Source organism: Phocoena phocoena, chromosome 1 (genome assembly GCF_963924675.1).
Source record: "Phocoena phocoena chromosome 1, mPhoPho1.1, whole genome shotgun sequence".
NCBI classification, from domain to species: domain Eukaryota; kingdom Metazoa; phylum Chordata; class Mammalia; order Artiodactyla; family Phocoenidae; genus Phocoena; species Phocoena phocoena.
Window position 1 is genome coordinate 140767758 of NC_089219.1, and position 13890 is coordinate 140781647.

General features: G+C 41.4%; 1 protein-coding gene across 1 annotated transcript in view; it reads left to right on the forward strand.

The window, feature by feature from the left end:
• The first annotated feature begins 2723 nt into the window (after positions 1-2723).
• Positions 2724-13890, forward strand: part of RNF2 (ring finger protein 2) — a 53990-nt gene continuing 42823 nt past the window's right edge. Inside the window, exon 1 of the mRNA XM_065882356.1 lies at positions 2724-2998. The gene's annotated coding sequence lies outside the window, so the exon portion shown is untranslated. The remainder of the gene's footprint in view (positions 2999-13890) is intronic.

The window sequence follows — 13890 nt, forward strand, 5'->3', positions numbered from 1 at the left end:
TGGATATAGAATAGGCAGACGTGAATTTCCATTTGAGACACACTGCCTAAACAGAGAAAGCCTCTGGGGGACTAAATGCAATCTTGATAGGAATGTCTGCTTTTAAGTGGTAAAGTGAGGCAAACCAAGCTCATATGAACTATTCTATTTCATATACACACTGGGATCAAAGATTCCCAGTCTTTCATTCTCTTAACGCCTATTTAAGGAGCATCTATTACATGCCAAGCATTGTGCTAGGTATACGCTGGTGAACAAGATTTCTGCTCTCAAGGAACTTGTGTCCTAGTTACATTAATATCTTTATTCCAAGCACTCGGCAAAGTGTTAGCACATAGTAGATGCTCAATAAAAGTCGACTGAGCTGAACTAATCTAATTTTGTAGTATTACCATAGCAGAAAGCCAGTAAAGAGATGATTTTTGTGATCAGAGGTATCTACCCAATTCACCATGTGATTAACAGGGTACTACTTCTGAAGTTTTGAGGGAAAAGAAACTTTCTAACTAGAGTTCATCTAGTATTATACAGCATTAATTTAATGTCTTCCTGCTTAAAATATAGTTATCACTTCCAATTAGTACATTTAACAAAGGAGCAGGGTGTTAGTAGAAAATGTTTTTCAGGGTGGTATCCCTCATGCCAGGTCGAAAAATTAGCAAAAAGAATATAGCCTGGATATGTCAAATCACTATTGACAGGCTGACTATGGACTTGACATTGATTTAACACACAATTAAAGGGGAAGAAAAATGGAAAGACCATTCTATTTATATGATAATCAACTCTTAACAAGTACAGAGAGTTTATGTTTTGAAAGCATACCTTTCTTGAAGCCACTCAAAAGAGCTAGTGTTATGAAATAAAACTTCTTAGGGTTTTTTCATAATATCTAGAAGCTGACTGGTGGGGTCAGGGTGATTGACGTCAGTATTGGCCACCAATATCACCACTTCTTCTGAACTCGGTTCAGCCTCAGCTCAAGGACTCAGTCCCCTTGCAGATGGAGGAGGCTATGTAACTAGTTTTGGCCAATGACATGTGATCAGCGATCTGTTTCCTTCCCAAGCTAAGGCTGTGAAAAGTTCAAAGGGATTCTTTACTCACTTTCTTCCTCTGCCACAGAGACTCAGTTGCTGTGTTCTGGGTGGTACAGCTACAAGATGGTGAGCCCTCTGTCAATCTGGAGCCCTCTGTCAGTCCTGGAGTGACTGAAATAGAATGAGTCTGATTCACACGAAGCAGGAGCAAGCAATAAACTTCCGTTGTGTTATGGCATGGAGATTTGTTACTGTACCATAACACAGCCTTTCCTGATTAAGGTACTCAGGGAAGGCCCGTAATACTCAGTCCAAGTTTCTGAGTAAGAGATAAAATAGATAATGAGTTCCATTAATTTGTCAGTAGCGTCTTTCGTATTAAGGATGCTAGCCTGAGGTCTAGCTTTTTAATCACATTTAATCCAGATATCCCATAAGTTTTCCATCAATTGTCCTGTGAATTTCTTTGAAGTACCATATTTAACTTTTATCCATAAAGTTCCTATGCTTTTTACAGATGATCACTTTCCTCAACATCAATTGAATTTCTTAAACTAACCACACATTATTTTCATAAGCATTTTGACTAAAGCAAAACGTTCTGAATTATGAGCAGCATTAATTGAACATGTGCAGTTGTGAACAAAGAAGGGAGATGCTTCTGCAACTGCCCTGTCTCTAGAAAGTGGACCCTGTAGAAGCAGAAGCATTCCTAATTATTTTGATTTTTTTTTTTCCACATTGGAAAAAGACCTTAACCTTGAAGGGCTGGTAGAATCTGAGAATTGTCATTTCTTATTTAAAGCTTTAGATAGTTAGTGACAGTTTTGAAGTCACTGTCTTTGCTCTTGTTTACCTTAATGGATTGTTAGGTAGGGCACACAGTGTGTTGTGTTTAATATTTTAATGCCTGTCTTCTTTCTTTCTACCTATCCAAAGCTAACACTCACAGTCCTACTCGACTCCGAGTTCCTCAGGAAATCTCCCCTGAACACACCAGCTGGAACGGTTCCTTTGCTTTTCCAAAATCTTATGTAAATTCATACCATCTATTTGGCATTGCTTGTAGAGAGTTTTACAGAATTCAAAAGCTGGAAAGGACCTAAGAATCATTCAACACAATCCTCTCATTTTGCAAATGAGGAAAGTAAAGTCCAGAGCTATTATACAATTTAGTTAAGTCACATAGTTAAGAGACACATTGGAAGCTATAAACCCAGTTCCCCCAATTCCCAGTGCAGCCCATTCCTTCGTGCCACAAGTGCCTTCACATTAACTATCTGGTAGCGTTGGTTACCTTTTCCAGAGAACAGGTCATCTCACCAATAGTATATCTTGAGTTCAGGGAACTCTTTCACTTTGTTACTTCAGTTTGTAGCTTAATTTATACACATTTTATATACTCTTTGGTAGACTAACTGGTTGTGTTTTAGGGAGTCATAGGCGAGAGCAGGAGTCCGAACCCGACCCCCAGCAGCCGGCCAGGGAGGCTTAATGGGGGTCACAGGTAGGGTCAGGAAACCTCAAGAAGAGAGAACGCCGAGAACTAAGTGGCGCAGTCGTCATCCGGGCATTGGCCGGGGGCTCCGTTGCCCCGCGGAGGGCGCCGGGGGGCGGGGCCGGACGGCCTGGGGCGGGGCGGTGGCTCGGGTCCTCCTGGCAGCACGCGGCGGCGCCCCCTCCCCTTGCGCCACGGGCCTCCTGGCGCAGTGCACGTCCCCGTCCCGCGCCTCCGCCCCCTCGCCCACTCGCTCCTTCCCGCCCTCTCCGCTGTGCCGGCCGAGCCGGCTTCCCCTCGGTCTCTCATGAATATTGAGCGGCCCCTGTTGTATTTCCCGAGCTCCATTGCGGAAGCCGAGGCTCGCCATATTGTGCGGCGGCGCCGGCAGCCGCGGCACCCTGTACCTGAGTCTCGCTCCGGCCGCGGCTAGCGCAGCCCCGGACTGGAGCAGGGGCCGGTGAGCGGGGCGGGCGGGTAGGCGAGGGGCGCGGAAGCGGCGGGCCCGGCCGCGCGGTAGCTCGGCGTGGCTGCGGGAGGCTGACGGCCGCCCCGGGGCTGGGGGGGGGGGGTGTTCGCGGGGGTGTGAGGGGAGATGGCGCCGCCACCCCCGGCCGCTCTCGGGGCGGGGATGGCGGGGGAGGCGGCTTCTCATTGTTCCCGTTTTTTCGAGGGTCTTGGCGGGGGTGGGGAGTCCGGCTTGGGGAGGACCCCGTGGGCGAATCTCGGGGAATCCTTCCTTCGTGCGAACCGCTCACTCCTCTGCGCGGAGGCCGGGGCTGCGGTGCGGCCCCCTCGCCTCCCGGGCCGGGGACCCCAGTCTCTCCACGTCCGCTCTCCGGGGGCGAACCGCGTGGAATGCAGGGTTTTCCTCCCCGGGCTTCCCCCTCGCAGCCGGGTGTGTGTGTCCGCACTGTGGAGGGTGAGGTAAGGGTGCTTTGTGCAAATAACCCGCTTCCCCCCGGGGTGCTGGAGTCAGGGTTCGAGCGTAGAGGCGCTCCTCGGCGTCGGGGTTCTCTGTAGGCAGCGGGGAGACCCCTCCTGGTTAAAACATTCCTGGACTGCCGCTTGCTTGCTCGGGAGTATCTGTTGCTGCTTTCTGAAACCGCGAGGTTGCCCCGGAGGAGTCGTGGGGGGAGGGGGTGTCTTGGTTTGTTTCTGATGGAAGCTTCGCGTTTTGAACCCAGTCGTGTACGCTGAGGTCTTTGGTACCGACTGTCGCCGGGGAGCCCTCGTCCTGGTTGTCAGGATCATTTCCCTCCTACAGACGTTGCCTCCCTGCTCCCAGAGATACTGTTAGTAAAAATTGGTCTCTAAAACTTTGAGGTTCATTCCGATTATTTGGCCCCTAAGACCAATTATAGGCTTATCTCCTTGAATCCTTTTGGGGTATCTATTGCCTGGCTGTCAGAAGTTTTAGGGAATGTGTACCTTTACGTGGTAAAATGGTTAGAAAATGTCAGGTTTCTCGAAGGTGTATAAAGATACTTGTTTGCTCTGAAAAGGGTAGCTTTGCATTCGGTATTATAGTAATATGGTTTACTTCTTTTAAAAAGTAAAAAAATTGAGACATGGTTTCATTGTTTTAGACTGAGAATTATGTTAAAAACTAATGTATGTGTGATTTGCATCACACAGTCTACTTTTGGTAGTTCCAGGATTATCAGCTGGAATACTTAGTGTAATTGGCAGATAATCTACTTTCCTCACTTGCGTTAGAGTGTAGTTGTTGAGTATTTTAATAACTTAGATGGGTGTTAGAGCTTGGTTTTAAAGTGAGTGTTTCATCCTTTGACTTACAAAGCATTTAAATGGCAGCAATATGACTCTTGGTTATTCCTTTTTTCCCCTAAAATTTCTACTTGTCACAATCAACAGGTATCTTTTAAAATCTTGTTTGTACATTTAATGTGATTTTTAGTAAAATAATGGGTAGTTATATAAGACTCCATTTTCCAAGGCTAACACAGCAAATATGGCCCCTTACTTTTTCTAAGGATTGGAGATAATTTCCTTCAGGTACCGTTGTGGAATACACATTTGAGGTAAATTATAGTAGTGAAATGGAGAATTTATGAAGGAAAACTGCCTGAGTAGGCTAGTCCGCTTGAGTATTAGAAAAACATGCTGATGGTCCTCAAATGTGCTGCATAGAAAGATTTTAAATTAGAACCATTAATATACTGTAGGCAATGCAGACATTCAACAGACTGCGAATTTTGCGTTTTTTCCTCTGCCTGTGTGGAACACTCAGACTGCTAGCTCCCAGGTTTGTGTGGATAGAAATATGGAGCAGGTCAGCAAACATCTTTGGAATTTCATTTGTCTATTACTGACCTGCAGCATGTGGTGTCAGGTCTGTCTCTTTAATTTGATTTATTCGTGATTTGTGTTTATATTATGCAGTCTTTGGAGTAAAGGTGATATATGTCTAATGAATAATATATAACCAGATGTTTCAGTGACAGTTTCTTTTCTATACATTAGCACAGAAGCATAATTCCTTCTAGCAAGAAAAGTGAGTTAACATTAAAATGGACTTTATTAAAATTACGGCAACATTTCTGGTGTGACTTAAAGCACCTCACACCTTTGTATCGACTCATTTGTTAAATCTGGGGAAACTAGACAATGTATCACAGTTTGCAGTTTTTAAAAAGGGAAAAATACTGTGAGATTATGTACAGTCTGACGGCATACAGATCTACACTTGTTTTTTAATTAATGCTTGTTACGCATGGTGTGGAAGACAGACATTGTCGTCAGACATTATTTAATTTCCTGATGTTTTTCATTTCTTTGGAATCTTTCAAGATATCAATAAGTTATTATAGTAACTTATTGAATGTTTATTTGCATTTAAGTGAGTAGATCCCCATATAATTTGGGTACAAAGGTACAGTAAAATTTACCCTGTCCATTCTCTGTAGATCTAGATATCCTGTCTATCGCCCCCCCCGCCCCCCCCACAGACTTTCACTTTGTCTACCTAATGTGTCAGACGGGTCCTCTGGTGTCTCTTGTAAGGTGTATAGCTTGGTTGATTTTACATGGATATACTGACTGTGGTAATGGGACTTTTGGCAGTTAAGTAGCAACTGGTGTTAGTATGTCCATGGGCAGGAGCTAGGTGATGAGTCCCCGAATTATGCTAAGGGAGTAGGTGGCCCCCTCTCCACTTTTATGCTTTGTGGAGGAACTCCAGTGGAACTGGAATGGACTTTCAACTTTAAAATTTTTTTCACTTTTCTTTTGTCTTATGGATGTTAGGCAGCCGAAGTGGACTAATATGTCTCGGGCTAGTGATACCTTTTCTTGGATGCTCAGGAACTATATACATACGTTGCTAAGAATTCTGAGAAAGATTCTCATTGCTTGAATTTTCCTGCTCTCTACGTATCTGCCATTTTGTCATAATTTAAAAAAATCAATTTATTAAGTACAATAATGAAAAATTATTATTATTATTTTTTTTGCGGTACGCGGGCCTCTCACTGTTGTGGCCTCTCCCGTTGCGGAGCACAGGCTCCGGACGCGCAGGCTCAGCGGCCACGGCTCACGGGCCCAGCCGCTCCGCGGCAGGTGGGATCTTCCCGGACCGGGGCACGAACCCGTGTCCCCTGCATCGGCAGGCGGACTCCCAACCACTGAGCCACCAGGGAAGCCCGAAAAATTATTTTTGAAATTAACCTCAGATTAAATTGTCTAATGAGGGCATTTTATTAAATGAAGTAACAAACCATAACATTTGAACAAAGCATTTTGGTCATTTGTTTTCAACAGTTGTGTTGATTTGGGGCTCTCCTGCAAGAGGGATTTCTTTTTGTTCCTATGCTGTAGCGTGTAGTTGTAGTTTATGAAGAAGTTGGATTCTAAACGTCAGTGCATAAAATGAAAAACACATGTAGTAAGAAATTATGCTTGAAAATCCCTTAGGATAGGAAAACATACCAATAAGTTCAGTTCAGCTTTAGTGTTGGAATAGATTGTTGTTTCTTTTGTTGAACACTAGATGAAGTAGTCAGCCTGCAGTATGGGCTGTGTTGAACACAGCAAAAAGAAAAAAAGTCTTTAAATATAAGAATCACATTCAGCGTGGCATCATCATGCTCATACCAGGAGAGGCTTGTGGGAACTGAGACCACTGAGGAACAGCAGACCAGCTCCACTATCTCACATTTTCTCTAGGATACATGTGCTCTAGTGAGAGGATGTGGGGGTGTGTGCTTGGAATAGCCTGAACTGTTTAAATGTTTCTCGTTTCCTCTCTTTTTCCTTTGCAAGCTGGATAGTTTAAATCACAAAAGTTAAATGATTTTTTGGTTGCAATTTAATAGACACTAATTTAAAGGGTTTGGTGTTTTTTTTTTTCCTAAAATATATTTTACCTATAACTCCAATGTTCCTTTGCTTTTCCCTTCAGTAAAGAAGCAAGGTATCTCAGAGGAGAGCAGCTAGAATCACTGTGATTAACAATGTATTAGTGTCCAACAGAGAAAACAAACTTCAATAGGAATTTGAACAGAGGGGATTTAATATAGGGAGATGGTTAGCTGAGTGTTAAGAGCAAAAAGAGAACGTTATAGTAATCAGTTAAAGAGCTCAGAGAAGAGGTTGTACTGGCCTGGTTCTGAACTTTTGAGGTCAGCCTTGTTGAGCTGCTGATTAGTTCTGGGGGATACTGAAAGAAGCTGGAGGCTGGAACCAGTTGCTGCTGCCAGTGACTGGAAGGAAGTCCCCTCACCCATCTTCCTGCTTTCTCATCTCCATTCATTACCTCCACTGGCAAAGCCTAACAGGGAGCCCCCTGGCAGAAGAGTTGGTGAAGTACAGTTGCACAGTCTCAGCCTAAGCACCACAGAGCAGTCTAGAGTGGTGGTTTTGGAGTTGAGAGACAGGGAGTAAATTACCTGCACAAGTAGTATAGATTCAAATAATTTAAATAGGGAATCCTGTCCTTACCTTGCCTGTTCAAAAAACATATATTGATTATGTTCTGTGTGCCAGACCTTCTGCTAGGGATTAGGGATAGAAAAATGAAGCAAATAGGGTCTCTTATTCAATTGAATAAGCAGAGATGACAAAGTACCATACAGTGTGTTAAATGCAGTAACAGATAAGTGATATGCTTTGGGAACCCAAAGGACATAGCAGCCTACTTGCCTCTTCTTTTCCCAGCTAAACCTAATGACTACTGTTTTTATTTGGTATCTTGATCAAATCCAATTTCATTCTGTTTGACTGCTGTCCTATGAAAGCTGTTTCTCTGAGATGCCTCAGATTTATCATGCAGTTATTGTCATTAGTTAAGCATTTCTCTGTGCTTTATTTTTCTAGATTATAAAGGCCATCATTTTCTCTGTACTTATAGCCTAGCCTAGTATTTCACACATAGAAGATGTTTGAGGAATATTCATTTTTGCAGTGGATAATGGGAATTAAAGTATTGCTCATTACCTTTGTAGACATTGTTTCCTCCTTCCAAGGTCACTAGAAAATAGTTTGGCTAGAGTGTTATGATCTTATAGATATGAGAATTGAAAGATTTAAATAATTGGTTAATATAAACTATATAGTACAAGTAACTGATCTACAAATAGGACTTTGGATTTCTGATGTGTTGTATTCCAGATCCAGCAGTTTTGGCAGGGATTTTGTTTGATGGCTAAATAAAATCCTCTTCTACTTCTCATTTTAGAGCCTAATGTTCTAAAATCTCAAATTATTTTGGGGTGGGGGAGGAAGAAAAGAAGCCCCTCATTTTATTTCTTAAAAATAAAAACATCATGCAGTTTCTATTTACATTGTTCTTTTTAGTTGTCTACTGTTTTCTTTTTTCTACTCACTGTGTTGATTACACTACCTCTATTAGCTATTGTAAAATGTGCAAATCTGCATACTTCATTTCGACTTCATTTTTAGAAGAGTATTCTGCGTGTTTCCCCCACCATACACAGACTATGTTGATTTAACTTAAAACCAACTGATTTTTTACTTATAAAAAGATGTATGCCTCCATGCCAGTAATTGCATTAAATGCTCACTATTTACACTATTTACTGTATAGAGTCTAATTCAGTCTGGGACGGCTGTCTGTATAGAGTCTAATTCAGTCTGGGACAGCTGTCTGTATAGAGTCTAATTCAGTCTGGGACGGCTGTCTTGGAATCCAGCCAAATGTTTTGTAGGCTTTCCTGTATTACAGAAGGGGTAGTGTTGTGTATAGTAGAAGGAGCTTCAGAATTGAAGGCAGGAGACTTGGTTTCTAGGTCTGGTTCCACTGCTAGCAAGATTCTTGGCCTTTCTGTTTTCTTTTCTATAAAAATAATAATAATAAAAAATAGCACTCTCGTTGACCTTCCATGTTATTTGTAAAGGTTTAAGAGGTAATGTAAAGAGCATTGTAAATGTAAGAGGGTGTGTTTGAAGAAAGAGAGAGGGACAGATTGATCTGTGGCGTGGATCTTGAAAGAGAGAAAGACAGAGATTGATCTGCGGCATAGTTGTGTGTCTACTTTCAAGTTTTTGAGTCTCCATATTTAAAAGAAGATTTTTAGGGTGAAATGGAGTGTGGGAGGAGTTGTAGATGTCCTATAACCCTGCTTTTCCCAAGTCTGGTCAATAGTGTAGTATTCCCAATCTCCTTAAATAATTGTCTGTTAAGGTTGATGTGCTTCATTAATTTCCTTTCACCAGGGCTAAATATCTTACGTCATGAGACAGTACCCCAAATTTATACACTTAGGCACAGAACTACCACTTTGCAGATTGTTTAAATGACAAGGGCCTAAGGGAGTAGAAGAAATAGATGCTGTTACTATTTTGACTGGAAATTACCTATTTTGGTTTTGTTTTATTTATGTTGTTTTATAATACCAATTACAGAAAATCTCTGTGCTTTTATTTATTTTTTTGGTCATGTCAGGTCTTAGTTGCGGCACGCGGGCGCTTTAGTTGTGGCATGTGAACCCTTAGTTGCTGCGTGCATGTGGGATCTAGTTCTCTGAACAGGGATCAAACCGGGCCCTCTGCATTGGGAGCTTGGAGTCTTAACCACTGCACCACCAGGGAAGTCCCTCTCTGTGCTTTTAAAAAGACACTTAGCAAGATTAGAAATTATACCTGTTGTTTAGTTTTTTTTATTAACACCTTTATTGGAGAATAATTGTTTTACAATGGTGTGTTAGTTTCTGCTGTATAACAAAGTGAATCAGCTATACATACACTTATATCCTCATATCTCCTCCCTCTTGCGCTTCCCTCCCACCTTCCCTATCTCCCCCACCCCCCGCCAGGTGGACACAAAGCACAGAGCTGATCTCCCTGTGCTGTGCAGCTGCGTCCCACTAGCTATCTATTTTACCTTTGTAGTGTGTAAATGTCCATGCCACTCTCTCACTTCGTCCCAGCTTACTCTTCCCCTCCCCATGTCCTCAAGTCCATTCTCTAGGTCTGTGTCTTTATTGCTGTCTTGCCCCTACATTCTTCAGACCCATTTTTTTTTTTTAAGATTCCATATATATGTGTTAGCATATGGTATTTGTTTTTCTCTTTCTGACCTCACTCTGCACAACAGTCTCTAGGTCCATCCACCTCATTGCAAATAACTTAATTTAGTTTCTTTTTATGTTGTTTAGTTCTAATGAATTTAATTTCTTATCCTTGATCGTAAAAGTTTTTTTTGTTCCTTTGTGGGTAAATATGAACAATTTTTTTTGAATTTTTAATTTTTTTATATGGCAGGTTCTTATTAGTTATCCATTTTATAGATATTAGTGTATATATGTCAATCCCAATCTCCCAGTTCCTCACACCACCAGCACCACCATCACCATGATGCCCCGCCACTTTTCCCACTTGGTGTCCATACATTTGTTCTCTACATCTGTGTCTCCATTTCTGCCATGCAAACCGGTTCATCTGTACCATTTTTCTAGGTTCCACATATATGCGTTAATATACAATATTTGTTTTTCTCTTTCTGACTTACTTCACTCTGTATGACAGTCTCTAGATCCATCCACATCTCTACAAATGACCCAATTTCATTCCTTTTTATGGCTGACTAATATTCCATTGTATATACGTACCACATCTTCTTTATCTGTTCGTCTGTCGACGGACATTTAGGTTGCTTCCATGACCTGGCTATTGTAAATAGTGCTGCAGTGAACATTGGGGTGCATATGTCTTTCTGAATTATGGTTTTCTCTGGGTATATGCCTAGTAGTGGGATTGCTGGGTCCTATGGTAATTTTATTTTTAGTTTTTTAAGGAAGCTCCATACTGTTCTCCATAGTGGCTGTATCAATTTAAATTCCCACCAACAGTGCAAGAGGATTCCCTTTTCTCCATACCCTCTTCAGCATTTGTTGTTTGTGTATTTTCTGATGATGCCCATTCTGACTGCTGTGAGGTGATACTTCATTGTAGTTTTCATTTGCATTTCTCACAATTAGTGATGGAGCAGCTTTTCATGTGCTTCTTGGCCATATGTATGTCTTCTTTGGAGAAATGTCTACTTAGGTCTTCTGCCCATTTTTTGATTGGGTTGTTTGTTTTTTAATATTGAGCTACATGAGCTGTTTATATATTTTGGAGATTAATCCTTTGTCCGTTTATTCGTTTGTGAATATTTTCTCCCATTTTGAGGGTTGTCTTTTCGTCTTGTTTGTAGTTTCCTTTGCTTTGCAAAAGCTTTTAAGTTTCATTAGGTTCCATTTGTTTATTTTTGTTTTTAATTGCGTTACCCTAGGAGGTGGATCAAAAAAGATCTTGCTGTGATTTATGTTCGAAGAGTGTTCTTCCTATGTTTTCCTCTAAGAGTTTTATAGTGTCCAGTCTTACATTTAGGTCTCTAATCCATTTTGAGGGTTTTTTTGTGTGTATGGTGTTAGGGAGTGTTCTGATTTCATTCTTTTACATGTAGCTGTCCAGTTTTCCCAGCACCACTTATTGAAGAGGCTATCTTTTCTCCATTGTATATCCTTGCCTCGTTTGTCATAGATTAGTTGACCATACGTGCGTGGGTTTATCTCTGGGCTTTCTATCCTGTTCCATTGATCTTTATTTCTGTTTTTGTGCCAGTACCATACTGTCTTGATTACTCTAGCTTTGTAGTATAGTCTGAAGTCAGGGCGTCTGATTCCTCTAGCTCCATTTTTTCCCTCAAGACTGCTTTGACTATTGGGGGTCCTTTGTGTATCCATACAAATTTTAAGATTTTTTGTTCTAGTTCCATAAAAAATGCCATTGGTAATTCGATAGGGATTGCATTGAGTCTGTAAATTGCTTTGGGTGGTATGGTCATTTTTGCAATATTGATTTTTCCAGTCCAAGGACATGGTATATCTCTCCATCTGTTTGTATCATCTTTAATTTCTTTCATCAGTGTCTTACAGTTTTCTGCATAAGGGTCTTTTGTCTCCCTAGGTAGGTTTATTCCTAAGTATTTTATTCTTTTTGTTGCAGTGGTAAATGGGAGTGTTTCCTTAATTTCTCTTTCACATTTTTCATCATTAGTGTATAGGAATGCAAGAGATTTGTGTGCATTACTTTTGTATCCTGCAACTTTACCAAATTCATTGATTAGCTCTAGTAGTTTTCTGGTGGCATCTTAAGGATTCTCTGTGTATAGTATCATGCCATGTGCAAACAGTGACAGTTCTACTTTATCTTTTCCAATTTGTATTCCTTTTATTTCTTTTTCTTCTCTGATTGCAGTGGCTAGGACTTCCAAAACTCTGTTGAATAATAGTGACAAGAGTGGACATCCTTGTCTTTTTCCTGATCTTAGAGGAAATGCTTTCAGTTTTTCACCATTGAGAATGATGTTTACTGTGGGTTTGTTGTACATGGCCTTTATTATGTTGAGGTAGGTTCCCTCTATGCCCACTTTCTGGAGAGTTATCATAGATGGGTGTCGAATTTTGACAAAAGCTTTTTCTGCATCTATTGAGATGATCATATGTTTTTTATTCTTCAGCTTGTTTACATGGTGTATTACATTGATTTGCGTATTTTGAAGAATCCTTGCATCCCTGGGATAAATCCCACTTAATCATGGTGTATGATCCTTTTAATGTGTTGTTGGATTCTGTTTGCTAGTATTTTGTTAAGGATTTTTGCATGTATATTCATGAGTGATATTGGTCTAATTTTCTTTTTTTGTAGTATCTTTGTCTGGTTTTGGTATCAGGGTGATGGTGGCCTCATAGAATGAGTTTGGGATTGTTTCTTCCTCTGCAGTTTTTTGGAAGAGTTTGAGAAGGATGGGTATTAGCTCTTCTCTAAATGTTTGATAGACTGTGAAGCCATCTGGTCCTGGACTTTGGTTTGTTGGAACTTTCTTTTTCTTTTTTTTTTTTGCGGTACACGGGCCTCTCACTGTTGTGGCCTCTCCCGTTGTGGAGCACAGGCTCCGGACGCACAGGCTCAGCAGCCATGGCTCACGGGCCCAGCCACTCCGCGGCATGTGGAATCTTCCCGGACCAGGGCACGAACCCGTGTCCCCTGCATTGGCAGGCGGATTCTCAACCACTGCACCACCAGGGAAGAGCTGTTGGAACATTTTTTTTTGTTTTTTTTGCGGTACATGGGCCTCTCACTGCTGTGGCCTCTCCTGTTGCGGAGTGCAGGCTCAGCGGCCATGGCTTATGGGGCCAGCCGCTCTGCGGCATGTGGGATCCTCCTGGACCGGGGCACGAACTCATGGTCCCTGCATCGCAGGCAGACTCTCAACCACTGCGCCACCAGAGAAGCCCCTGTTGGAACATTTTAAATCACAGTTTCAATTTCATTACTTGTGATTGGTCTGTTCATATTTTCTACTTCTTCCAGGTTGTCCATTTTATTGGCATAGAGTTGCTTGTAGTAGTCTCTTAGGATGCTTTGTATTTCTTCAGTGTCTGTTGTAACTTCTCCTTTTTCATTTTTAATTTATTGATTTGAGTTCTCTCCCTCTCTTTCTTGATGAGTCTGGCAGTGGTTTATCAATTTTGTTTATCTTCTCAATGAACCAGCTTTTAGTTTTACTGATCTTTGCTGTTCTTTTCTTTGTTTTTATTTCATTTATTTCTGCTCTGATCTTTATGATTTCTTTCCTTCTGCTAACTTTGGGTTTTGTTTGTTCTTCTTTCTCTAGTTCCGTTAGGTGTAAGGTTAGTTTGTTTATTTGAGATTTTTTTTGTTTCTTGAGGTAGGCTTGTATAGCTATAAACTTCCCTCTTGGAACTGCTTTTGCTGCATCTCATGGGTTTTGAATTGTCGTGTTTTCATTGTCATTTGTCTCTAGGTGTTTTTTGATTTCCTCTTTGATTTCTTCAGTGATCTCTTGGTTATTTAGTTATGTAT